This window comes from Adiantum capillus-veneris, chromosome 19 (genome assembly GCF_014529385.1).
Source record: "Adiantum capillus-veneris isolate H3 chromosome 19, ASM1452938v2, whole genome shotgun sequence".
Taxonomy (NCBI): Eukaryota; Viridiplantae; Streptophyta; class Polypodiopsida; order Polypodiales; family Pteridaceae; genus Adiantum; species Adiantum capillus-veneris.
The window spans coordinates 78,924,408-78,949,034 of record NC_140949.1 but is presented as its reverse complement, the minus strand read 5'-3'; the positions used below and the strand labels follow the sequence as shown (position 1 = coordinate 78,949,034).

Genomic DNA, 24,627 nt, shown 5'->3' with positions numbered 1-24,627 from the left:
ATTGGTGGTGTCTGGATTCACAAAGTGCACTGGGAGCACTCACAGACGGGCGGCAATCTTGTAGGCAAGCCTTCGCCTCTTTGCTTCAGGAGGATTTAGGGGTGAGAGTCGTGGTTGCAAGTTGGAGGTTGAAGTTGGTTGCTCACTAGCCTTTTTCTTGCCTGTAGTGGTCATATAATCCCTTATTAATGAGATTGAGCCAAATGTTACCTTACGCTTGAGCACGTGCTGCGGCCTTGGGCCACTTAGGTGTAGAGGTGATCTTCCTCCTCTTAGTCGGCTCCTCAGGAAAGAGAGGTCTGGTGATGCTTTCTCTTCCCTTAATGTGTGTCACAGTACCTTCGTGTATGTTGATGTAGAATATTTCAAGCTCGTGTGCGTTGGAGGTTTCTGGAGCACTCATAGGTTGAGAGGAGAGGTATATCAAGCTCTTCTTCTTACTCTCCTTCGTTGGCGATGATCACGAACAAGGCATGTAGAAGAACTTACTTCTTGAATTTCAATGACACTGCAACCTGGTAACAAGACTTCGATGAAAGCTTTTAAGGCCTCTAAAGCCTCCTCCTCTTCTGTTCTCCAATTTGCAAACTCCTCACGCCATTCGTCCATGTTGTAGATTGTACATCTTCATTGCTTGTGGACTGAAGGTCTGTGTAGCCCTCCTCAGTGGGGGCACCAAAATGAGAGCGGGAAAAAGAGCAGTGCAATCGGGTGGCCTATGTACTCGTGCACACTCCACAAACCACGCCTCATGCAAACAAACCACACTTGTTTGGAAGAAGGCATCCAGCATCTCCTCCATGCCATCGTCTTCTGTCTGTAAGCCCTTTTCTGCTTCCATATGTGGCTCTATATTGGTCGGACCGTCACGCATAATCTTTTCTCTCTCTCTCAGATGTAGGTGCTATATCGCGGAAATCAATGCCCGTTCCGTAGGAGTCGTATCGCAGATTCTGTACGGTTTCTCTAGCAAACTCTCCGTACTTGTGTACATGCTCATTACATATCCTACACTCCATGGACAGAAGATACGTGGGAACGAGCTCTTATGCATGCCTACAACCTATATCTTACAGAATAGCCCATTCTAGGTGTGAATTTCTAGTGAAATTTACACGAGGATGTTCGTGTGGACTCACAGCACAGCATACTCCGTTTTCACTTTTTTACCGACAGTAAATATTTTTTACCACAGTAAATATTTTTCGCCTACATGGTAAATACAAATCACTTTTTACCTACAGTAACTTCTTTTACCCATGGTAAATATTTTTTATTGCACCATAAGTATTTGGTAGGTAACAGTTCACTGTTACTAGAAGCAGTGATTGGGCATCAACAATGCAGTTACAGGAGGAAAAAAGGGGAAAATCTTATGGTAAAGGTGAATCAACAGGGATAAAGACTTTTGAGTTGAAAAGAGACATGCTGATTTTTTCAAAGAACACATGTCAAAAGAAGCCATGGTTGAGGATTTTTTGAGAATTTGATATTCAGGAGGACCCAGCTGCCACCCCCTGACATGTGCAGAACCTCCAGTTTCAACAGCCACCTACCTGCTCTTAAATGCTGGTCAAGGCCTTATCCCCATGTGTCACAATCAGAAAAATCAGCATTTACCCTCCCCTCTCACATCACTCTAGAGAATATCTTGATGGTGACATATCAGGTGACCTCAATCTGTTGACCACCCTAAGCAAAAAGTAACCCTAATCAGCGGATTTAAGCATGTTTATCCCTAATCCTAAACCCTCTCAGAAACCTATATAAGGAGGCCTTCTCTCACTCAAAACCAACACTTCACCCCCTTCACCAAGCAATGAAGCTATGACGACATTGCTCACAACGAGGAGCTATGGATGGAGCTCTACTCTCTCTCCTCTAGTATGCTACATTACTAGCCCTAAAACCTAAATAAGGAGTCTTCTCTCATGCTCCATGGCCACCATCCTCGCCATCATTCTCTAAGGTATTGATGTGTTGCTAGTAGGATCATACCTACTTGCTGGGTTGATTGTTTTTTTGACAAGGGATTATGCCATCCTTGGCTTGCTTCTCTATATCCTTGTTATGTATGATCAGATGCCGTTGTATTGTTAAGCTGATGTCTTGTGTATATATATGCTACATAAGGTCCCTAAGCTTGGTTTCTATGTGTTTTGCCATATGTTTTGATGCCATCATAATGCCAGAAGTCTCACTTGCCTATGTGCACTATGTGTGAGGTCCCTAAACCTCTTAATTTAGGGTGGTGCCCCCCTTTGTTTTGTTCTTTGCTTGTTTGCATGAGGCGTGGTTTGTGGAGTGTGCATGAGTACAGAGGCCACCCAATTGCACTGCTCTTTTTCCCGCTCTCAAGGCAAAGGGGTTTTTCCTGCTACATGCATTGCCATGTACACCTGGGAGTGCACGTATGTGTCTACCCATATAGGATTTGACCAATAAAGACGAGATTTTGACCCGGTGGTCCTGATCTCCGTACACCTCTCGACCGAGGTGTACGGAGATTGGGCAAGACTAGAGAATGCGAGGTAGTTTACATTGTGAGGAGTATATATATATATATTAAAACAACATTCATAATCATTGTAGATGGCAACGTCATCAACTAACATGGAGGAAAAGATTGCATGCTCGTGCACGCTCTGCAAGTAGGATCTACATTTTGTACAATGCTTCTCCACTAACACATTGTTAATACTCACAAACCGTAGAAGCAAAGCTACGTCAAAAAAGAAGACTTTTTAATCTCTCCTCTCCAACATGGGGATGTTATCCTAGGGGCACCATGGTTCAACCGCATGGTTGCCAGAATGAAGTTCCTTGAAAGGAATCTATATCACTTATAGGGACAAGAGATGGTAAATACGCTTGCGTTTTATAAGTCAAAGAAAAGCTCTATTTTTGCGTACATGACTTTATGTAGAGAATCTATAAATGATTTTAATGTTTTCACAAGTAGCAATAAAGGGAATCAAGAGGATTTAGAGTTGTCTAATTTCCTAAATGGATTCCAAGATGTTTTCATTGATGACATCCCTAGTGAGCTACCTCCAAAATCAAGGGATGATGACCATGCAATAGAGCTTCTACTAGGAATATCACCGCCTAATAAAGCTCCTTATTGAGTTTCGCAAGGTCAACAAGAGGAGATCATGAGGCAAGTGCATGAATTTGGTGGAAAAAGGGATGGTGAGGCCTAGCTCCTCTCCAGAATGTTCACGAGTATTTTTAGTGCAAAAGAAAGATGACACATATCACATGTGTGTCGACTATAGAGCTCTAAATAGGATTACTATAAAACAAAAAAAGATATCCCGTGCCATGGGTAGAAGATCTATTTGATAAGCTTTCAAGTTGTGAGAGAGAATAGTCTTTTCATTAATCAAAAGAGAAGTGAATTTTTTCTACAAGACATTCAATATTTAGGTCACATTATATCTCAGGATGGCATCTGTATGGATCGACCAAAGTTGGAGGTAATAAAAGCATGGCCTAATCCAAGGAATCTACATAAGCTAAGAAGCTTTATTGGTACGTGTGCACACTATAGACGCTTCATAGCAAAATTTTCTCAAATAGCAGGACCATTACATGACTTAACAAAGAAGAACGTTAAATATTCATGGACTGCTAAGGAGAAAAATGCTTTTGACAAGCTCAAAGAGAAGCTTACCTCTCAACCAGTCCTTATGCTTCCGGATCTCTTAAAACCATTTGAGGTCCAAAGTGATTCTTGTGGTGATTGCCTTGCAGTAGTTTTGCTTCACGAAGAGCATGCCATAGCATATGAGAGCCCAAGGCTCAATATGGATAAACGGGATCCATATGAGAGCCGAAGGCTCAATATGGATAAACGGGCCCTCTTTTCACAATAGGATCCAACGACCCCTTGAAAAAAGCTTGGTTAGCCGTAAACGTGACTGGGACCTTGAGATCATCCCAGAACTCCCTGAACTCACTCATCTTCAGAAAAGGCCATCTCAAGACGATTGGATTCAAGTTGGGGAGTTTTCCTATTGGCACTCTCGAGAAAGGTTGCTCACACTTCATCCATTTCTTGAGAGAAGTTCTCTAGTTGGCCAATCATTTGGCATAGATGATCAAGCATCATCCTAGCCATTTTATCTTGGTCTTGCGTAGCATTCCCATTCTCATTTGTGAGCAAGTGTACCGAGCCCCAGCTTTTCTTGATTTTCAAGGCCCTAAAGCAGTGTGCTTGATTAGCGGCCTCTGGTTGAAGAAGGTCTCGTTGAATATCAATCTCGCCCTTGTGACCTCCTCAAGCTTCTACTTAGCCACATTAGTTTTAGCTTCCAGCCACCTTTTGTGTTCTTCTTCAAAGGCCAGCCCAATAGTTTTTCTGGAAGTTAGACGAGCAACCTCCTCTTTGAGTTGCTTCAAATGCTCTTCCCAGGCTTAGATAGCCTTTAAATCCTGATATTACCGGCACTATAAGTAAGCCTCCATTTGTAGTCATGTGGCATGTGTTTGGTGGACCCATGGAAGGCCTCTTTGGGCATGAAAGTTACTCCCTTCTTAGAGACTTTATATGCCCTAGTATGGCCAACTTCCTTTGACTCTCTCTCTCTCTCTCTCTCTCTCTCTCTCTCTCTCTCAAGTGTGCCGACAATCTCTCTTACTCTTTGTGTTGTGCACATTGTTTGTGTGTGTCACTGGGTTGCCAGGTCACACTAGTCAAACTCAATTGCTCGGGGAGGGGGAGGGGATCCCTCTTTCCGTCCCCCTTCTATAATAGTATAGATCCTCTAGGTAGTGAGTGATGTAGGCCCGTGTAGAGTCTTTGTAGAATTCTCTTCTCTTTTTATGGTTTCAACTTTGGGTTTTGACGCCTGCAAGGTGCCCATAGAGGAATCTAACTATTGCAAATAAGTGTGTGTGTGTGTGTGTGTGTGTGTGTGTGTGTGTGTGTGTTTGTTTGTTTGGGGTGGTGGTGGGAGGGAGAGAGAGAGAAAGAGAGAGAGAGAGTCCTAGGCGTGAAGACCTATGATTTTCAAAAGAAATATCCTAGAAAACATCATTATGTGTTTTGAACCATTACAAGCTTTCGTTTCTCATAAATTATCTAGCTTGCTAGGAAAAAGTAAATCAAAGTTTTTGCATCAGCCATGAGATTTTCTTTTCTTTCTATTGAGAACGTTCATTTGTTGGGCATTCATGGAAGTGTTGAGACTACGCTTGGGTGTTCTTCAAGAAGTAGGCCTAGGCCCAATTACATGTCCATTGGTGGAAGCTACCATGCATGAGGCCTAAAACACACGCACCCGTGAGCGCGTGCACTTGCACGCACGCAAACACACAATTGCACATCAATCAAGTAGAAAACAAGCTAGTGCAGATGAAGAGTATTTCTTGGATCAAAGAGAGTACTGTGGATTCCAATTACAAAGCTCAATTACAAAGCCACATGGGGATTACAAGGAACCAAAGCATGGGATGGATTATTAGGAGCCTTACATGAGTGACGGATGACTAGATGGTGGGCATTTCAATAGCTTGTTGGGAGAAGAAGGTGGTAGATGTGTTGCTACGCAAGAGCACAAAAGGAGTTGCATTGGAGATGTTAGATTGTTTGACGTATGTAATGTCATCCTCAATGTATGCGGTGAAGCCCACCGAAGGGTCCTCAAAATCTACAATGTAGTTTGCTTCACACCTTGCATGCAAAGACAGAGGACAAGGCAAAACAACACCTTGAGCTTTGGAAAATCTAAAGAAAGTGAGTTCACTGATCGGCCAATAGCCTTCCACCAAGAAATATTCATGTTCTCCTTCTTGTCTCCAACCCAAAACCCTTCAAGTGTCTACATTTTGGATAAGCACAGTGTCGAATTGTGATACCGCAAACCTGCATGAGTGCTCATGATCAATGATCCTTTTCTGCATCCAACGCACAAGAAGATTTAGAAATTTTCACTACAACAAAATAAGGTGTCATCGACGCAGATATCGACGTGGCGCGTCGCTATCCGCGTCGCTGTGAAACCAGTCGCTATTTGCGACGTAGGTATAGACGCTTATAGAGACGCATATTGCCACGCATTTAGCGACGCAGATTGCCACGCACATAGTGACGACCATAACAGAAAAAAAATTTCTTGGGCAGAGGGCAGGTATCCTGGCCTGTGCCCAGTTAAAAGATGGACACAGCCATAGCCAAACTTCCTGCCCTCTGCCCAAGAAAGCGAGCAACACCAAAATATCAACCATGCTCTCGCAGACAAAAATTTTGCCAGAGTTCCCTTTGTTTTTACATAAACTTTTCAAAAAAACCATATCATGTATACGCCTCCTACATGCTATCCATGTAGGATCTCACATGAGATTTAAGGCCAATGAAAGACAACCGTACCAACTGAAAAGCATAACCATAGCGAACCATAACCATAACTTAAAAGCATAACCATAACGAACCATAACCATAACTTAAAAGCATAACCATAACTTAAAACCATAACCGGCTATAACCACTTTGATCAAAACCATAATGCAGATAACCATAACCATAAACAAAATTAACAATAACCATAAGCATAACCAGAAAGAGAAACAATAACTGTCTATACAATGACAATGACAATAATCATAACCATAAGGGAAACAATAACTGTCTGAACACTAACTATTTGTACAAAAAAGCATAACCAGAAAGAGAAACAATAACTGTCTATACAATGACAATGACAATAATCATAACCATAAGGGAAACAATAACTGTCTGAACACTAACTGTTTGTACAAAAAAGAGACACAGAAGCGTGTCTGTGTCTCACAAAGCATATATATGAAATCTGGTCCTCTAATGACTAGGCGTCGCAACCTGCACATAGGACAACTCACAAAATTAGTATTGATATTACTTCACATATACTGACTTAATTAAATCAACTTACACATATTCACATCTCCCTCAAGCGATCAGCGAGACTGTAAGGCCTCCCACTCTACAGGCTCTCCTGAAGCTTCAATGTCATTCAGTACTTCATAGATACCTCTGCGATATCCATCTGACTCCTCCTCGCGTGTCGGAGCTCGATGCATCGCAAGATTATGCGTTTATACAAAAATCAAAGTAATAAGAATACATGATTCATCGTGTTTTCAAAAACGCCATAGTTAAGATTGGATTAGAAACTCACAAACTCATAGCGAAAGGTGTCGAAGCCTCCGCTGCCAAGATGAGATGTCCCCCTAGTCATCTGTCGTACCTGCGCGGCCTCACGTTGCTGTCTGAACCGCGTGGTCGCTGTCCGCTCATCCTCCCTGATCTGTAGCCACGTCTCGTGTGGGATGTCCGAAGGCTGCGACGAGCCGGTCCTGAAAGCTTTCCGAGCTACATCTCATCGATGTTTCAAGGTGTCCCGTGCAACACCGTTGATCCACCACACCGGAACAACGGAAGAACCCGGAGCAGGCTGGTACTCTCTGAGGATGGTCTCCACTATGTAAGTGACTTTTTCCTTTTCTTGCTGATCCCAAGACGTCAAAATGCTGGTCAAAAACTGCAGCTCCACGAGCTGGCGAATCCGCTGTCGCATCTCAGTCTCGACTATATCCATGTCAACAGAACCATCTCCTCGTACAGTATAGAGCTTGGAGGCACTAGGATCGTGTGCCCCCCAAGGTGTCCGAGGTGTGCCAAGAGGTGTGTCGAGAGGTGTGCCTGGGTAGGACGCGGGTCGTGAGCGAGGAGGGGTCGAAGCATCTGTGGACCCTCCTCTAGAGAAACCACCACCTCCACCTGACGATCGCCGAGATCGGCGAGTGCGCCTGTGTTGCGGAGATGAGGAGGTACCCGCCTCTGCCCCACCCCTAGGTGTCGAAGCGGCCATGATGGGAGAAGAAGGCGTCGTACCCATAGGCGTCCTGAACCCCGTAGGCATCCCCCCCCTAGGCGTCGGACCCTCGGGTGTGAAGCCAGGAGGCGTAGTACCCGTGCCTCTGGCTACCTAGTACTGAGAAGCCTCTACCATCTGAGTAGGCTTCATTCGTGTAATGAAGCCCATGAATGCATCTGCACTCATGGAAGCGGGATCTGGAATCTCGTCTACCATACTAAAGTCCTGCAGAAAGAAAGTAAAATAAAGCATCAGAACACAGTTGTTTAAATTAACTTTAAGCTTAACTATAAATCAAAGTCTTCACACAAACACTTACAGGCCTAGGCCTCAACGAGTGAGGCATCATCGATAAGATCTTGCACCGTATCATCGTCTATCTCTAATTGCAAACATAACTCTGCCCCAACTCGTTCTGGCAGATTGTCTTCATCCATTGCATCTTCATCTACAAGTGTCAATTATGGCTTGTCTGCATCATCCCTCGTATATCTGTCAGCTTCCTCTGCCATACCTTCGTCCATCTCATCTAATGTCACAGTAGTATGGACATCGTTTGACTGACTTTCCTCCAGGAGATCTTGCCCTTCAAATACTTGTTTATTTCTTGGAGCAACCTGAACCACAAACCACCATTGTCGCTCTCGAGGGTCCGGTACAAAGACCACTTGCTCGCAATGTTCGGGGAGAGCAAATGTGTCGCTCGCATCTGTCCAAATCTTTGTAGAATGTATTTGCACAAGTTTGTTTCCATCTCTGCGTACCGTTTCATTGCAACTAGAAGTAATCACCTTGAACCACTTCACATCCAACAAAAACCTCTCAAACCGCCTGAAGCTTACTTTCAGGATATCTGACACCAGACCACAGTAATTCAAGAAAGGGTAAGCCTCTAGTCGTTCGACTTTGCCTAAAATCCTATCGCTCTAGATTGCGTCTCTCTTTCTCTTCTTCGTACCTTTCAAGCCATTTTTGCATCGGCACTGAATTTAGTATACAAAACTTCATGATCTTTTCTCGCATGGCCAGGTTCATTTTCTTCGGCACCCCTTGCCCTTGCGGCTCCTCTCCCACGAGTCTTGCATCCTCCTCATCGCTCCACAGTCGAGGCATTTCTGGTTCAGAAACGGATAGAAATTCGGTCGTCAATACAAGAGACTCTTGCACCAGCCATCCTTCTGCCATGCTCCCCTCTGGACGCGCTTTTTGGCGAACAAAACCCTTAAGTGTTTTCATGAACCGCTCTAGAAAGAACATCCAACGGCTCTGGACTGTACCTGCCACTTCAACCTCATCTACTACATGGACGAGCAAGTGCATTTGGATAGTTAGGCAGCTCGTGGGTAGATACTTCTCAATCATGAAAACTGCCTCAATTGAGTTAGCCCTTGCGACTGCAATAGATTCCTCCCGTATCTCCTTGGAAGAGATCTACCGCACTAGCTCTGAAATCTTGTATATGCAGGTCCTCACTTCCTCCATTAAAGACCCCTTGATCGCAATTGGAAGAATGAATTGCAAGAACTTATGTCAGTCGTGCGATTTCAACCCTGACAGTTGATCGTCATGGGTGAATGCTGTCTTGAGACATCGCATATATCATGTTGGCGTCCTGAACTCTGAAATCACCCTTTTCACTTGTCGCTCTTCATTTTTTAGCAATACCCATGGCGCTCTTGGAAGTTTTTTATGACCAGCTGCATTGGTGAAAGGCCACAGCTCTGGCATCTTTCCAACCGACTGCAAATCATCTCGTGAAGCTCGATTGTCTTTCATTCCCATGATTGTCTTCAAGAGGAGCTCTCCCACATTCTTGAATATATGCATTGGATCCAGCACATGGTTAATTAGTAGATAACCCCAGTACGGCAACGTATGGAGAATAAACAAACGTTTCATTCCTGGAATAGGTTGTCCCTCATGTTCCTCCCATCGGCGACGCCACTCTTGTACATGCTGATAGCCGTTTTTCGGCTCTTTGTAATTGCCACAGTGAGTTACCTCACCCTACCAAAATCACCCAAACAGTGTGGCTATCCCTACCATTTCACTGTACATAGGCGTGCGTGAGTCACGGGACTTTTCCCATATCTTCTTAAAAAACCCTCAATTAGCTAGTCATTGGGCTAGTTGAGCCAAAAAAAATAAAAAATAAAAAATTATAAGTACATTATGGCCCATTTGTGTGTAAATATTTCATTGTATATAGGGCCTAAATAAAAGGATTTTTCATAATTATTGTGATATTTATTTAAATATTTCTACCTATGGTGTGTTATTTATGCTATGTACATTGACTCACCATTACCATATTTTTTCTTATCATTTTGCATACTCTTTATTCCATATAAAAATAATTTCATGCAAGCTTCTCTAATTTTTGGTGTAACTCCATCCCAACAAAAATCCAAAAAAACTAGTTCTATTTATGTGTATATTTTTTTCACTATTGTGATTTTTTCCTTCCTACATATATTCTCTATTACTCTCATAAATTAGACCACCAAAAATATTCATCTTTTTATGGTAGAATTATAATGAGAGAGATTTATTTTGACCCCTTTATATTTTTCCACCTATATTATTTATATTTGACATGTACATATTTTTTAGACCCCTCAATATTTGATTTTCTTAGTTGTACTATTCACTTATATCATGATCTCAACAATATCTTCAATTATAGACCTACCAAATAAGGTCAAGGGTAGGTGGCATGCATACATGCACTATGGAGGGCTCACTCTTGGAGGTATTCAAAAGAATCATCCAAAGAAGGACCCCACAAGGACCTTGTGCAGTGGAAAAAAATGGTCGGTTTTGCTGAATTTTTAAAGTTCACATGCTCTCCGAATTTGAAAAGGTGATACAAACAAAAATTGTATCTTGTGGGCTGAACTTTTGCCTCAAATTTTTTCATATTTTTTTGAGCTACGAGCTGTGAGCTATGATTTTATTAGTAGACCCCAGTTTTCCCATGTTATGCAGCCACACTCTCTCTTCCACTTTTTCATTTTCCTCTTTCACACACACTTCTCCACTCATCATCCCCACCTCTCTCACCCCTCCTCTCTGCACCCTACTCACCTTCTCCTCAACCTTGAAGAATAAGAGAAACCATGGTGAACTCATACCTCCCACACACAATTCCATTCCAAAATTGACCACCTAGTCTCATTTTTCCTCCTCCAAATTACCCATATCTTTCAAAAAAACCACAAAATTCAGTCTCTTCTCTTAAAAGACAGCATCATGGTGGTTGATTACTCAGCTTCAATTACCTTTTCTCTCAAGGAAGGTCAAGAGTGGAGAAAAAATGTACCGTCAAAGCTAGTGGACCGTCAACAAGCGTCAAAATTGGCCCTACTCAAGACACTTGGAGAATCAACCTTGTAAGAAATCCACCTTTTCTTACCTCTTAAGAGTTTTTCTTCCTTATTTGTATCCTACATGGATACTCCCATTGTAAATATCCAATTCCATTTGTAAATTAATACTAACTCTACTAACACTAACCCACTATGAAAAGTCCTATCACCTCCATTTCTCTCCTCTCTCTTTCCCCACCAACTTCTTGATAATTCCAAGCAAAAGAAATTAGATAAATTGCTGAAAATCTAACCCAACCATGGTTAGAGGAGTAACCCTAGCCTTCAAAATTGCTATAAAAGGAGGGTGTAGCTAGCACAAAAAGGGGGAGCCATAAGCAAGAGCACTATGCTATAGCTTGAGAAGCCAAGCTGAACCTCTCTAGAAGGAGCTCTTGAGTGGAAGCTCATTGTCTTATGCATGTGCATGTGTTGTAATAGGGGATTAGCAAGGGAACTCTATGCCATTGTAAGAGAGAGAGTGATCATTCAATTGAGAGTAGGAAATCTATCATTTCTCCTACTAGTGTAAGCCCAACATTCGCTGAATCAAGGAGGGTGGATTTGGACTAAGCTTGGATATTTTGTCTCCCTTCCAACGTGAAGTAATGGAAAACAATGATGCGTAAGTGTCTTGGTGTTTTTTGTTAAGTTCTTGATAGCTTGTCTCTGGTGTTGTCATCAATCTAGCCATAAATCCCACATACTGTAAGAGGGCGACAGGGTGGAGAGGACTCCCCTGGCTTTAAGACAGTGATTGGGGTGGCTTTTCTTGTGATGTGTTGTGGTGAAATTTACACAAGCTATGTTGAACAAATACTAATTTCACTTTGATTTGTCATGACAGATTTGTAAGAAGGTATTAATACAACAAGCACCCCCTCCCCCTTTCTCTCTCTTTCTTAAATATATAGCTGTGTTTGCTTGATCATTGCCGATACGTTTCAAAGCAGCCCGAGCACTATCTCTCTCTCTCTCTCTCTCTCTCTCTCTCTCTCTCTCTCTCTCTCTCTCTCTCTCTCTCTCTCTCTCTCGTGCTTTAGGGTGTGAGAGTGTTCCATTGGTGTTAGGGTTAGTGTAAATTCCTTGCTTGTTTGTGGGTTGCTCTAACGATTCTCCTCTTTTGCGTCCTAGTTCGCTCTTAAACTAGGTGGTGCCCCTTGTGTAGTTGGGATTTGGCTGTGGGTTTGTTGTTTTGGTTTGTGTTGTGTTTTGTCCCAGCCCCATTGAGCAGCACGGGAGCCTTGAAGGGTGTCTAGAGGTTGCTCTTCTTGTTGTCCGCCCCGGACCGCCTCAAATTGGTGCCCCCACTGAGGACGGCTTGTGTATTTTTGTGTAGAATCAACCTTTAGTATAGTCAAGTAGTTTGCATGAATCACGAAAATTTGTATGATCCCTTCATTCCCATTGCAAGGCAAAAGGTACACATAATTGTTAGTACTAAGTTGCAATTTCAACGTGTCATTCGTAGAATTTTAGGTCCTCTTAGGTTGGCCGAGATAAACACTTCAGTAAATCCTTTTATTTTGCCTCTCATTAGGTACGACCTTAGTTTGGACGTCTATATTTTTGTTTTGTTTTAAGCATTAGGTCATGCATAGACCATGGATAATGGCCCAGGAATAGAGGTTTTCCCCTTCCATTTCACTCCACACATTAGAATAAACATTGCAATTAGAAGGAAAATCCATTTTCAACAACGTATGGTGTTCATGTTTGGTGCCCAAAGAGTAGGAGAAATTCTCGCATCACCAAACCCTGTCATCCTACCTCTTATTGATTATCATAGGTCGTTTGATGTGAATATCTTTATTTTGTTGTAGAATAGATTGCAAGCTAGATACATTATTGTGTAAATCTTTTTACGAAAGAAAAACAAAAACGGGTGTCACTTTGAAATCAATTCAATGGAAAGCCAACGCCAAATGTCTGGGTATCCTCTTTTCTTTGGAGAGCCTGGAGAGGATGCTGAATTATTTTTAGCGAATTTCAAGATGTCTTGCCGTATCAAGAGGATAGTAACTGATCAAGAACGTGTAGAAATGTTTGAGGTGGTCCTTAGGAAAGATGCTAGCACGTGGTTTGACTCTTTGCCTAAGGAAGTTAAATGGAATTACACGGAAGTTTTCAATCGTTTCAAGAAATACTTCTTTGATCCCCAAAACACTCAAAAATTATGGCAAGACATTGTTTCTCATAAGCAAAAAGACTTAGATGACTACTACTTGTACAAGCAAGAGTTTCTACGTCTTTGGGCTCTATGGATACGAAATGTTGCTAACCCTGGTGATGGTGCAGAATTTCTAAAGAAGGAGAGGTTCATAGCCGGACTCTTTCCTGACCTTAAGGTAAAAGTTGAGGCGGGTGCACCTACTACCTTTGATGCAGTTGAAACTAGGGCTGCTGAGAAATATAGGAAACTCAAGTGCTTAAGGGGAGAGGTTCCAATAGAAGGTCTTAGACCCAAAGGTAAGTCACAAGCATCAACATCGAGGGAGCTTTTTAAGGTAACGGCGGAAGTAATTGAGAAGTTAAACGAATCTTTAAGCAGCCTGTCAATTCACCTTGCACAAGCTGTAGGTCCAAAGGGACAAGCAAAGAAGTCTGAAGAGCGAGATCCACGACCTAGGAGAGTCTTGCAATGTTGGAATTGCGGAGAGTCTGGACATGGGATGTATAATTTTCCTTGGCCCCGTGGGGAGCCAGGGAGACCTAACTTGAATTACCCAGTGATGAATGCAGGTGAAGGAACTGGTCAACAACCAAGGCTTCTACAAAGACCAAATGGACCAAGACCACCTCCACAAGGGGTAGAAGGAGTTCCACCTTTGCCAGATCCAAATGTGCATGTGGTAGAGGTGACAAACTCAAATGAGGTTGACATGGAAGCAAATGGCATTAAGCGTGGCCGAGGAAAAGGTAAAGAGAAAGAGGGTGTCCCATCACAGAGTGACCATGGACAAGGCAAGAAGGCAAAGGAGACCAAGGAAGCTAAGAGGACTCGACGTCGTATCAATCTCCAAGACTTCCCTCTTGGACATGGTATGGCTCCATACAACCTGTTGGAAGACATGCGAGGTAAGGGTCCTGATATCTCATGGCCTCAGTTTCTTGCATTATGCCCACAAGTTAGGAGGGATTTAACAAAGGCAGTTAGCACTAGGAGAAAGGTAAAAGAGAGTTTTCTTGTTGTAAAAATTGCACGTGCTGAAATGAACGAGGATATTATACCTGTGCTAGATTGTTACATAAAAGGAAGATTGGTTAGGAAAGGTCTAGTGGATGGGGGTGCACAAATTTGCATAATGACAGAAGGGCTCATGCAAAGACTAGGCATGCACATCCATGAGACACCTGAAATCAAAGTGAAAATGGCAAACAATAGCAAGGCTAGGTGCGTAGGCATTTGTAAAAATGTTTTTGTGGAGGCCTTTGGCATTAAGAAGGCAGTGGATTTCTATGTCATGTCTACCAAGGGAAATGGTTACCCATTTATCCTAGGAAGACCATGGCTAATAAAAATGCGAGCTTTGCAGGATTGGGAGAGTGGAAAGCTAATTTGCAGGAATGACAATCACAAGAAGGTTGTCTTTGACATGAAGGAGCAACGCCAAGAGGAGCTCCATGAAGAATCATCTCGAAGTGAGACGGAAGAAGATTGGACTGAAAACACTTCAGAAGAAGAAAGTAGCGGCAGCATTACTGAAGAGGAGTCCTCCATTGAAGTCATGGGGGTAAGGTTTAAGCCAAACAACCAGGAGACCTCTTCTCGAGGTTTGGAAGAGGTAGGTTCCCAAGAGAACCAAAAAGTGGAAGATGAAGGAATGTTAGAAGGTATGTTGTCTACAACACTTACAAAGGATGAAAGAGAGGAGTTCAAATGTGTGCTAAGAAAATTTCCGAGGTTTTTTTCTAAAGACTACACCGATGTGCGTGGAGTAGATGTTGTTCAACACAAGATTGAGTTGAAGCCAGAGGCCACACCTAAGGCTCAAAAGCTACGAAGGCTAGGAGTCATTAAGGAGCAGGCTCTACTCAAGGAGGTAAGAAAGCTTCTAGCAGTAGGTTTCATTTATCCAGTGGAGAATTCAGAGTGGGTCTCTCCCATTGTTGTCACTCCTAAGAAAAACGGAAAGTGGAGGGTGTGTGTGGATTACCATCCACTCAATGAGGCAACAAAAAGAGATCACTTTCCCCTCCCATTTCAGGATGAGATACTAAATGAGGTAGCTGGTCATGAGAAGTACACTGTGTGTGATGGCTACTCAGGCTACTTTCAAATAGGTATCGCATTGGAAGATCAATTGAAAACAACCTTTATCACTCCTTGGGGTTGTTATGCTTTTAGAGTCATGCCATTTGGTCTGACAAATGCTCCTGCAACATTCCAACGTTTCATGAACATGGTGTTTCAAGCATTCTTTGGAAAGTCAATTAGGGTGTTCATTGATGATTTTTGCATTTATAGCTCAAAATCATTGCATCTACAAAGGGTAGAAGAAGGTTTAAAGAAGCTCTACGACATGGGAGGTCAACTCAACCCCGACAAGTGCCACATAGGTGAGGATGAAGTGATCTTGCTCGGTCACAAGGTTTCCTATAAAGGCATTGAGGTGGATCCTTCAAAGGCAAAGGCTCTTATTGAGCTCCCATCACCGAAGAGTCTTAAGGAGGTCATCTCTTTCATTCAGAAGGTGAAGTATATGTCACGCTTCATTCACTTAGCCTCGGAGTTGCTTCATCCTTTGCAAAAGTTGACACAACAAGTAGAATTTGCATGGTCTGATGAGCTTGAAGAGTATTTTTGTAACATTAAAGTCATTTTGTCAGAGCTACCAACACTCATGCCTCCTTGTTGGGAGTACACATTCTTTGTTAGCTGTAGTGTTGGAAGGGAAACAATTGGTGCTGTGTTGCTACAACAAGATCCCCACAGTACAAGGATGTGACCCATCTACTTTGCTAGTAGGGTCATGAATGCTTTGGAGAGAGACTACACAGAAGCAGAACTCATGATGCTTTCTCTCATGTTTGCGGTGAGAAAGTTTAGATCCTACCTGCTACCAAAACCTTTTGTAGTTCTCACTGTAGAGAATTTGTTCCCTTGGGTGTCATCTCAAATGAATCTTAGTACTAGGATCTCAAAGTGGATTATGGAGTTGCAAGAGTTTCAATACTCTTTCAAGGTAGAAGATAGTGTGCGTGCACAATTGGCAGGGATTCTCACTTATAGGGTGCATGAAAAGGAGATTAAGGTGCCTGAAGTAAAGACCCTACCATTACCACCACCAAAAAGTATTCCTAATGCTTTTACCTTGTTCTTTGATGGAGCTTTTTGTCGAGCCACAGGAAAAGCAGGGGGAGGGCTAGTGTTGCTCAACCCAAGTGGAGAGGTGGTCATGAAAGAGAAGTTCAATCTACCAAGTTCAGCTAGCAACAATGAAGCAGAATACGACACACTAATTCATGGTTTGAAGATGTGCATTGGCCAAGGGATACAACGCCTCATGGTAAAGGGAGATGCACTTCTCATTGTTAAACAGATTTTAGGTATTTGGGCATGCAACAATGAAAGCTTACGGACAAAAGTTCATGCCATTCGTAGATTGTTTAATCAATTTGAAGAAGTGCAACTATATCATATTCCTAGGAAACAGAATGAAGATGCCGATTTACTTGCACAGCAAGTAGTTACATGTGTTGAGAAAGAAGTGCAGGTCATCATGGTGGCAGCAACTGTCAAGCAACCGAGATACCAGGGATTGGAGTCATTGACTCCCATTATTAGCTACATTTTGGAGGGCGAGTTTCCACAAGACTTCACGAAGGCTCAGAAGAGGAGACTCATGAAGAAGGCAAGCGCATATCTCTTCCTAGAAGGCTCCCTCTATCAAAGAGGGAGGGATCAAGTGTGCAGAAGAGTACCAACTATTGAGGAAATTCCAGCCATTCTAAAAGGTTTGCATGAAGAAGCATGTGGTGGTCATTTTGCCCAAGAATTAACTGTGAAGAAGATTTTGCTTGCGGGGTATGTTTGGCCAAGTCTGCATGTGGATGTCCAACATTGGTGTAAAAGTTGTCACAATTGTCAGGTAAATGGGAATAGAAGATTGGTTTATGGTCCAAGGCAAATCGTGCTTGCAAATGGACCGTTTGAAAAGTGGGGCATTGATGCTATGGGTCCTCTGCCTAGGACAAAAAATGGTAAACTCTACATTCTAGTGGCTGTAGACTATATGACTAGGTGGGTGGAAGCACAAAGTGTGGCAAAAGTAAATGAGAAGACAAGTTTGCATGAAGAAGCATGTGGTGGTCATTTTGCCCAAGAATTAACTGTGAAGAAGATTTTGCTTGCGGGGTATGTTTGGCCAAGTCTGCATGTGGATGTCCAACATTGGTGTAAAAGTTGTCACAATTGTCAGGTAAATGGGAATAGAAGATTGGTTTATGGTCCAAGGAAAATCGTGCTTGCAAATGGACCGTTTGAAAAGTGGGGCATTGATGCTATGGGTCCTCTGCCTAGGACAAAAAATGGTAAACTCTACATTCTAGTGGCTGTAGACTATATGACTAGGTGGGTGGAAGCACAAAGTGTGGCAAAAGTAAATGAGAAGACAGTGAGCAAATTTGTCTACACTCACATTTGTTGTAGATTTGGCACACCTTTGGAGATTGTTTCTGATAATGGTCCAGGGTTTAGAAAGGGATTGCTCACAGAAGTCTGTGAAGAACTTCACATTCTACATCGTCACAGTACACCCTACTATCCCCAATCAAATGGTTTGGTAGAAAAAGCTAATGGTGTCATTGCAGGCATCATTAGAAAGATGGTGAAAAACAAGACAAAGTTGTGGGATGACTTCTTGGATGGTGCCTTGTGGGCATATCGAACCACATATAGGGAAGCCACGGAGTTCACACCATTTCACTTGGTCTATGGTCAAGAGGCTTTGCAGCCTATCGAGCTCAACATTCCAACAATGCGACTTCATGGCAAAGGAGCACAAGATGATCAAGAGGTATGGATGGATCGACTGCTTACCTTAGCTGAGCTTGAGTGGAAAAGAGAAGCATCATACGAGTGCTATAAGAGGAAAGCCACACAGACAAAGGAGAAGCTTGACAAGAAACTGACTGACAAAGGCATCAATGAAGGAGATCTTGTGCTAAGGTATGACAATCGACTCGATAATCGTTTTGATGCCAAATTTGAAACAAGATGGCAAGGGCCATACATAGTCAAGAAGGCTTTCAATTCAAGTTACTATCAGCTTATGGACTTGAATGGTAAAGAGCACTCCAGGAAAGTAAACGGGTATCGCTTGAAGCACTATTTGAGTCGCCTTCTACCAAAGGATCTACCAAAGATCTGTCAAAAGGCCACTGTCTCATGTAAGTATTGTTACATGAAGCATGAGTATAACTCTAGCCAAAATTCTGAGGGGCCAAACAATAAAGATCTCGTCAAGGACTCTGAAGCACTCTCTTTGGAAAAGATGCTCTATGATGGTACATGAATATACCATCATCCAGGGGGAGGGCTAATGATAGCCGTTTTTCGGCTCTTTGTAATTGCCAGAGTGAGTTACCTCACCCTACCAAAATCACCCAAACACTGTGGCTATCCCTACCATTTCACTGTACATAGGCGTGCGTGAGTCACGGGACTTTTCCCATATCTTCTTAAAAAACCCTCAATTAGCTAGTCATTGGGCTAGTTGAGCCAAAAAAAATAAAAAAAATAAAAATTATAAGTACATTATGGCCCATTTGTGTGTAAATATTTCATTGTATATAGGGCCTAAATAAAAGGATTTTTCATAATTATTAGGGTATTTATTTAAATATTTCTACCTATGGTGTGTTATTTATGCTATGTACATTGACTCACCATTACCATATTTTTTCTTATCATTTTGCATACTCTTTATTCCATATAAAAATAATTTCATACAAGCTTCTCTTATTTTTGGTGTAACTCCATCTCGACAAAAATCCAAAAAAACTAGTTCTATTTATGTGTATATTTTTTTCACTATTGTGATTTTTTCCTTCCTACATATATTCTCTATTACTCTCATAAATTAGACCACCAAAAATATTCATCTTTTTATGGTAGACTTATAATGAGAGAGATTTATTTTGACCCCTTTATATTTTTCCACCTATATTATTTATATTTGACATGTACATATTTTTTAGACCCCTCAATATTTGATTTTCTTAGTTGTACTATTCACTTATATCATGATCTCAACAATATCTTCAATTATAGACCTACCAAATAAGGTCAAGGGTAGGTGGCATGCATACATGCACTATGGAGGGCTCACTCTTGGAGGTATTCAAAAGAATCATCCAAAGAAGGACCCCACAAGGACCTTGTGCAGTGGAAAAAAATGGTCGGTTTTGCTGAATTTTTAAAGTTCACTTGCTCTCTGAATTTGAAAAGGTGATACAAACAAACGTTGTAGCTCGTGGGCTGAACTTTTGCCTTAAATTTTTTCATATTTGTTTGAGCTACGAGCTGTGAGCTATGATTTTATTAGTGGACCCCAGTTTTCCCATGTTATGCAGCCACACTCTCTCTTCCACTTTATCATTTTTCTCTTTCACACACACTTCTCCACTCATCATCCCCACCTCTCTCACCCCTCCTCTCTGCACCCTACTCACCTTCTCCTCAACCTTGAAGAATAAGAGAAACCATGGTGAACTCATACCTCCCACACACAATTCCATTCCAAAATTGACCACCTAGTCTCATTTTTCCTCCTCCAAATTACCCATATCTTTCAAAAAAACCACAAAATTCAGTCTCTTCTCTTAAAAGACAGCATCATGGTGGTTGATTACTCAGCTTCAATTACCTTTTCTCTCAAGGAAGGTCAAGAGTGGAGAAAAAATGTACCGTCAAAGCTAGAGGACCGTCAACAAGCGTCAAAATTGGCCCTACTCAAGACACTTGGAGCATCAACCTTGTAAGAAATCCACCTTTTCTTACCTCTTAAGAGTTTTTCTTCCTTATTTGTATCCTACATGGATACTCCCATTGTAAATATCCAATTCCATTTGTAAATTAATACTAACTCTACTAACACTAACCCACTATGAAAAGTCCTATCACCTCCATTTCTCTCCTCTCTCTTTCCCCACCAACTTCTTGATAATTCCAAGCAAAAGAAATTAGATAAATTGCTGAAAATCTAACCCAACCATGGTTAGAGGAGTAACCCTAGCCTTCAAAATTGCTATAAAAGGAGGGTGTAGCTAGCACAAAAAGGGGGAGCCATAAGCAAGAGCACTATGCTATAGCTTGAGAAGCCAAGCTGAACCTCTCTAGAAGGAGCTCTTGAGTGGAAGCTCATTGTCTTATGCATGTGCATGTGTTGTAATAGGGGATTAGCAAGGGAACTCTATGCCATTGTAAGAGAGAGATTGATCATTCAATTGAGAGTAGGAAATCTATCATTTCTCCTACTAGTGTAAGCCCAACATTTGTTGAATCAAGGAGGGTGGATTTGGACTAAGCTTGGATATTTTGTCTCCCTTCCAACGTGAAGTAATGGAAAACAATGATGCATAAGTGTCGTGGTGTTTTTTGTTAAGTTCTTGATAGCTTGTCTCTGGTGTTGTCATACTGTAAGAGGGCGACAGGGTGGAGAGGACTCCCCTGGCTTTAAGACAGTGATTGGGGTGGCTTTTCTTGTGATGTGTTGTGGTGAAATTTACGCAAGCTATGTTGAACAAATACTAATTTCACTTTGATTTGTCATGACAGATTTGTAAGAAGGTATTAATGCAACAAGCATCCCCTCCCCCTTTCTCTCTCTTTCTTAAATATATAGTTGTGTTTGCTTGATCATTGCCGATACGTTTCAAAGCAGCCCGAGCACTATCTCTCTCTCTCTCTCTCTCTCTCTCTCTCTCTCTCTCTCTCTCTCTCTCTCTCTCTCTCTCTCTCTCTCGTGCTTTAGTGTGTGAGAGTGTTCCATTGGTGTTAGGGTTAGTGTAAATTACTTGCTTGTTTGTGGGTTGCTCTAACGATTCTCCTCTTTTGCGTTCTAGTTCGCTCTTAAACTAGGTGGTGCCCCTTGTGTAGTTGGGATTTGGCTGTGGGTTTGTTGTTTTGGTTTGTGTTGTGTTGTGCCCCAGCCCCATTCAGCATCACGGGAGCCTTGAAGGGTGTCTAGAGGTTGCTCTTCTTGTTGCCCGCCCCGGACCGCCTCAATGCATAGGACGACATTCGACGCGACCAAGCTAGCCTTCGCGCAAGTGATGGCCATCTGGAAGATAACGGTGGTGGCCTTGATAAATTGTCTTTCGAAGAGAGGTAGAATAGCGCACATCCAAAGACTGCCCGCAAATTGGACATGCATTGTATCCCGAAGTTGTTAGTCCTGCATATATCAAAGCATGAATCAGGCCAAGGCAAAGGGCATGCGAATAGCGAGAATTTTGTAAATCAATAACCATTACCAGAAGCTTCTCCGTATCCTAGCCAATCATGCATAGTCCACATAAGAAGTCCATGGATCCTTGCATGCTGTTGTCCTACTCGTTCAACCACATCTGCTATGTCGATCCCATGCCATAACTCCTAGAGCTCGTCAACTAGTGGAGCTAGGTAAACATCCATGTTTTTTGCCTTGAACTTACCAGGTACAATCAAGCTTAAAATCAAATGACCCTTCTTGATAGCAAGCCACGGTGGGAGGTTGTAATTGATAAGGCACACAGGCCAAGTGCTCCATGATGACCTTCTCAAGCCAAATGGATTGAGTCCATCCATTGCCATGCCCAAACGCAAATTGCGTGTTTCACTCTTAAAATGTGGCCATGTATCTTCAATGTGCCTCCAAGCCTTCGAATCAGCGGGCACCCTAAATGTTGCGTCAGTGGATCTATTCGTAGAATGCCACCGCATCAACTTTGCAATGGAACCACAACGAAACATGTTTTTTATCCTAGGAATAATAGGAAAATGCCGCAACAATTTAGCTGGCACTGTCTCGCCAACTGCATCTTGTTTGTAGTGCATTGCTCCGCACTTAGGACATGACAGACAATCTACGATTTCATTGCAAAAAAGAATGCAATCATTTGGACATGCATGAATCTTGTTGTAGTCCAAGCTAGATGAGGTCAGAAGTTGCTTTGCGTCTGGCCTGAAGGGGGGCATTTCATTGCCAGCCGGGAGAAGTTTCTCCTGCAATAACCTATTTAAGCCACATTAAATTAAAAAGCTCTCCGAGCACATCACTGTTGCAATAGGAAAATCTCTTTTGTAAACTACCTACCTAAACAAAGCAGTGACGCTTGCATCTGACCACCCGTACACTGACTGAAGAGCCGTAGGAGTCGTATCGCAGATTCTGTACGGTTTCTCTAGCAAACTCTCCGTACTTGTGTACATGCTCATTACATATCCTCCACTTGCGCAGGATTTGATACTTGCAGAGCGTGCACGAGCATGCAATCTTTTCCTCCATGTTAGTTGATGACGTTGCCATCTACAATGATTATGAATGTTGTTTTAATATATATATATATACTCCTCACAATGTAAACTACCTCGCATTCTCTAGTCTTGCCCAATCTCCGTACACCTCGGTCGAGAGGTGTACGGAGATCAGGACCACCGGGTCAAAATCTCGTCTTTATTGGTCAAATCCTATATGGGTAGACACATACGTGCACTCCCAGGTGTACATGGCAATGCATGTAGCAGGAAAAACCCCTTTGCCTTGAGAGTGGGAAAAAGAGCAATGCAATCGGGTGGCCTCTGTACTTGTGCACACTCCACAAACCACGCCTCATGCAAACAAGCAAAGAACAAAACAAAGGGGGGCACCACCCTAAATTAAGAGGTTTAGGGACCTCACACATAGTGCACATAGGCAAGTGAGACTTCTGGCATTATGATGGCATCAAAACATATGGCAAAACACATAGAAACCAAGCTTAGGGACCTTATGTAGCATATATATACACAAGACATCAGCTTAACAATACAACGGCATCTGATCATACATAACAAAGATATAGAGAAGCAAGCCAAGGATGGCATAATCCCTTGTCAAAAAAACAATCAACCCAGCAAGTAGGTATGATCCTACTAGCAACACATCAATACCTTAGAGAATGATGGCGAGGATGGTGGCCATGGAGCATGAGAGAAGACTCCTTATTTAGGTTTTAGGACTAGTAATGTAGCATACTAGAGGGAGAGAGAGAGAGGGAGAGAGAGTGGAGCTCCATCCATAGCTCCTCGTTGTGAGCAATGTCGTCATAGCTTCATTGCTTGGTGAAGGGGGTGAAGTGTTGGTTTTGAGTGAGAGAAGGCCTCCTTATATAGGTTTCTGAGAGGGTTTAGGATTAGGGATAAACATGCTTAAATCCGTTGATTGGGGTTACTTTTTGCTTAGGGTGGTCAACGGATTGAGGTCACCTGATATGTCACCATCAAGATATTCTCTAGAGTGATGTGAGAGGGGAGGGTAAATGCTGATTTTTCTGATTGTGACACATGGGGATAAGGCCTTGACCAGCATTTAAGAGCAGGTAGGTGGCTGTTGAAACTGGAGGTTCTGCACATGTCAGGGGGGGACCTGCTGGGTCCTCCTGAATATCAAATTCTCAAAAAATCCTCAACCATGGCTTCTTTTGACATGTGTTCTTTGAAAAAATCAGCATGTCTCTTTTCAACTCAAAAGTCTTTATCCCTGTTGACTCACCTTTACCATAAGATTTTCCCCTTTTCTCCTCCTGTAACTGCATTGTTGATGCCCAATCACTGCTTCTAGTAACAGTGAACTGTTACCTACCAAATACTTATGGTGCAGTAAAAAATATTTACCATGGGTAAAAAAAGTTACTGTAGGTAAAAAGTGATTTGTATTTACCATGTAGGTGAAAAATATTTACTGTAGGTAAAAAATATTTACTGTGGTAAAATATATTTACTGTCGATAAAAAAGTGAAAACAGAGTATGCTGTGCTGTGAGTCCACACGAACATCCTCGTGTAAATTTCATTAGAAATTCACACCTAGAATGGGCTATTCTGTAAGATATAGGTTGTAGACATGCATAAGAGCTCGTTCCCACGTATCTTCTGTCCATGGCACTTTTTACTCTTTGGTGCTTGTGAAGTAGATTTTTCTTCTCTTTCGAGATCCCTTGGACTACAGTATCCTCATCTCCCCAACAACTGGCTGTGCCTTTATTGCATCTTCAGAAGGGGTCCTAAAAACCATGCATCATATAGACGTCCCCCTTAAGCTAGAGGTATTTGATGCCTCTAGCTGTAGGTTGTGCTACAATAGGGTTCTCTTGAATACTTACCCACCTGGTACCAATTGAATTTTCCATGTTACTGCTTTCTTGGCTGATGCACCC

At 42.3% G+C, this 24,627-nt stretch overlaps 1 protein-coding gene and 1 pseudogene across 1 annotated transcript in view; one reads left to right on the top strand and one right to left on the bottom strand.

The window, feature by feature from the left end:
* LOC147434290 (uncharacterized) overlaps window positions 1–24,627 on the top strand; it is a 249,312-nt gene that overhangs the window by 160,494 nt on the left and 64,191 nt on the right. The window lies entirely within an intron of this gene.
* LOC147434291 (uncharacterized) overlaps window positions 5,494–24,627 on the bottom strand; it is a 35,706-nt pseudogene continuing 16,572 nt past the window's right edge.